Below are 3,737 nucleotides of genomic sequence, written 5' to 3'. Positions count from 1 at the left end.
GCGCGGTCCGCCGCCTCCCCCACACCTGCTGTGAGGAGACGCTCCCCGCTGTGAGGAGACGCTCCCTGCTGTGGTCCCGTCCAGGCCGAGGCAGGGCAGGCGGACCAGGAGGAGCACTGGGTCAGCTCCCCAGCCGGGCGTCTGCCATGTGATAACGGTCGGGGACTGGGACTGGGGCAGGGCCAAAGGGCGGGCCTGGCTGGGTGACCCTCCAGCCAACCTGAGGCCCTCCAGCTAAGAGCTGCTTTCGCCCGCAGAGGGCGAGCGATGGCAGGAAGGTGGCCCCAGCGCCCCTCACCCTTCCTCACCAAGGTCAGATCCAGGAGGGCTTTGGGCTGGTACTGGCCTCCGGAAGGCTTCCAGCGCCCACTCTGCACTGGGGGGTCTCCAGGCTGAAAGCTGTGGCCCTGCCCGTGGAGCCCAGCCTGCTGGCTCCGCAGCCACCTCTGCCTCTGCCCTCAGGGCGCAGAGGGAGGGAGCAGAACCCGGCCCAGCCCTGGCCAGGTGTGTCCCTCGTCAGGAGGTGCTGGGCCGCTGCCGTTATTAGAATCAGGGCAGGCGGGCCAGCCGTGGCAGGGCGGCAGCAGCACGCTGGGCCCACAGGAGAGGCCCCGGGTTGGCGTGCTGGTGTCTCTCCAGGCACACGGGGTATGCACGGACCACATGCCACTGTCTAGCTGACTGGGACACGGCGGATCGCTGCATGAGGGCTCAGCTGGGGGTGCCTCTCTCCCCCCACTTCTGTCTCTTTCTCATGGAAGAGATAAATTCAAAATCTTTAAAAAGTATAATAAAGGCAGATGAAGAGGTAAGAGCGGAGGTGGGAGGTGAGGGTGGGCCACCTGGTGGAGACCTCGGGCAGGCAGTGGGGAGCCATGGAAGGTTATTAAACCGGGAGGGAGATAATCAGCTTTAGAGCAAGTGACCTCAGCCAGGTCACTGCAAGAAGGCAGAGCAGTGACGGGTGTGGTGGGGACTGAGGTGGCAGGGGTGGGGACACCTGAGAGCCCTCCTCTGGTAGCACAGGCTGGACTGGGGAAGGAAGCAGGTGCAGGGGTGACAGGGAGGGTCCAGAAGGGATGAGGCCTTGGGCTTCACCGAGGATTGTTTCGGATGGAGGGCCCGGGCGGAGCAGGCTGGGGGCAGTGATGAGTCGGATATTGGCTGGCTTGAGTCCGGGTGTCCGTGGGCTTCTGGGAGCAAGCCCGGGAAGCAGGTGGGAAAGGGGTGTGCAGAGGAGGAGCCGGAGGGCAGGGGGGCTGTCCTGGCCAACCTCCCCAGAGGCGGGAAGAGATTGTGCCGGCACTGCCCCTGGCCTGTGGCACTCGAAAGCCCCTGCTCTCACCCCAGGAACAGCTAAGGGGCAGCGCTTCCTCTGGCCCACAGGGTCCCCCTCAGTTTGGCACAGAGCTCAGCTGCCTCGACCTAGAACTCAGAGTCGGGGCTCCTCTGGGGTCATTGCAGCCATCCTCCTGCTGTAGACCCCAGCAGCCTCGGGGTGTCTCCAGTGGGATCTTCAAGGCCAAACTGGCAGAAGGACCACCTCCAACCGGCTGCTGCTGTCTTCACCCTCACACGGCCCTTCCAGGAAGGCGCTGTGGTGGTGTTCCCAGTAGGGAGGAACCCGAGGGGAAGGGCCTCGCCCCCCAGCCTGCCACCTTGGGTCAGGGTTCAGCTCCACTCTGTGGGGGCAGCAAGTCCACTGTGATCTGAGAGCCATGGCACGTCCTAGAGCGCCCCCCCCGAAAGTGAGTCTTTGCTCAAAGGACCCCACAGCACCCCGCCCTCCCCTGACTGCAGGCCTGCTGCCCAGCCCCCCACTGCCTTCTCGGGCTCCTCCTCGGGCCCAGCTCCTTGGGAACAGCCGGCTCGCTCCTCCCCTCCCCATCTCTGCTGCCCCTGGCTGCTCCTGGCAGCTCTGTGTCCTGGGCTCTGGTCCGGGGGTGGTCCCTGGCGAAGAGGGGGCGGCACAAGCCAGATCAGTTGGGCTGCGATGCTGGCATCCGGAGACCCCTGGCCCCCACAGGGCCCGTGTGCTCCAGGCTGGGGTGGGCAGGGCCTTTGGGAAGGGGTGGCTTGAGGTTTTAATCACTTTGTCAATGTTTGTTTGTGTAGTTCAGCCCTGAGATGCTTTTCCCTCCATCTGGCCTCACCATCTGCTCCCATCAGGATTTTCCAAACCGTTTGGGACGGAAGAGGCAATGGGTGGGGGTGGGGGTGGGCTGGGCCTCTGAGGGGGCTGGGGAGGGCCCCCACTACTTCAGAGAGGGCGAGGCTCCACCTCTGCCACGGACCCTGTCCCGCTGTGAGGTCAGGAGGACCTCGGCTTCTCTGCACCTCAGTCGCCACATCTGTAAAACGGCAGAGCCCCGAGGACCAGCCGGCGGCCATCACGGCTCTGTCTCCACCGCTCTCCCTGGTGTCTGGGAGCTGGTCTTAGTGGCAGGGGGGGGGGGGCCTGCGCCACCCCCCCCCCCCCTCTCTGGTTTTAGGGGAAGGGGGGGCCCGCCTGTCTCTACCCTCCTCACTCCTTGCAGGCTGGGGCCACACCCTCCTGGGTCTTGCCATCCCCTCGACGACCCCCTCCACCTCCACCCCAAGTCGTGCCTCTCCCTTCCTCCCTCCTGAGTCGTTAGCAAGGATGCCTCCAAATTGGCCTTGGCCTTCTGAGAGGTGCTGTCTGTCTGTCCATGCACCCTCTCGGTTGAACCTCTGCCCCAGTGATCCAGAGAGAGGGGCCCGGGGCTCCTGACCACATCCTCCTCCCTCTTCGGGGCACTAGGTATTGGATGAGGGCTGTGGTGTGTAGTGTGGGGGACCTCAAAGGGGCCTCCCGCACTTTCCAGCCCCCACGCTGCTGTCACCCTCCTCTCCCCCTCCTCACTCTCAGTACTGGGAAAGCTGAAGGGAGGAGAGCCCAGGGCGCTACTGGGGAGCTAGAAGGCAGCCTGGGGGTGCTGCGCCTGAGGCCCCCTCCCAGGGAGGAGAGGCTGAGGGCAGAAGTAGTCCCCCAGGGTTGAGCATGGAGGAGGCTAAGCTTGGCTGTGGAAGTGGCAGTAAACTGAGACCCCCCCCCAAGGATGGAGAGCAGGACCCCAGACAGGCTGGGGAGACTGGGTGTCTGGCAGGAGAGGCAGGCTCCGTCCCCAACCTGACACAGCAGGCCCTCTGGTCCAGCCCAGAGAGGTGGGAACTTGTGCCAGAGGGTCTAGGGTGGGGGCTGAGCAGCGAACCCGCAGTCCTCATGGGGAGGCAGCTGGGAGCAGCCCACGCCCGTCTGGCGTCTCTCACGCCTCCGCCGGGGGTCCCGGTGCCCGTGCCAAGGCACACGGTGAAGCCAGTGTTCCGGAGGGCCAGCTGTCCCCACCACACCCCAGCCTGGCTCCCCAGCTCTTCCTGTTGGGACCTCCCCACTTGGCAAAGCAGGAGGGACGGAGGCTAGACCCTGACTACTGGGGAGGCTCGGTGGGCACCACAGTGGGGCCCTGGCCATGGCCTCAGGAGACGTGGGACTGGGAGGCCACAGAGGGCAGGACCTGGGCTCCACTTCAGAGCAGGCCCGGAACCAGGCCCACCTCGCCACCCCGCTCAGCACATTTGACATGGCCCCTGTCCCGTCCTTGCCTCCTGCCCCTCGAAGTCTCTCGTGATGGCCCCCCAAGGGTTTCCCGCCTCACCGGGAACAGGATGGGAGTTCCCCGGCTGCTAACCCTGGGTCCCCAGGGCTCCCAACCCAC

This window comes from Tupaia chinensis, unplaced genomic scaffold (genome assembly GCF_000334495.1).
Source record: "Tupaia chinensis unplaced genomic scaffold, TupChi_1.0 Scaffold000573_1, whole genome shotgun sequence".
Lineage (NCBI taxonomy): Eukaryota > Metazoa > Chordata > Mammalia > Scandentia > Tupaiidae > Tupaia > Tupaia belangeri.
The sequence above is the reverse complement of the archived record's forward strand: the minus strand, read 5'-3'. Positions refer to the sequence as shown.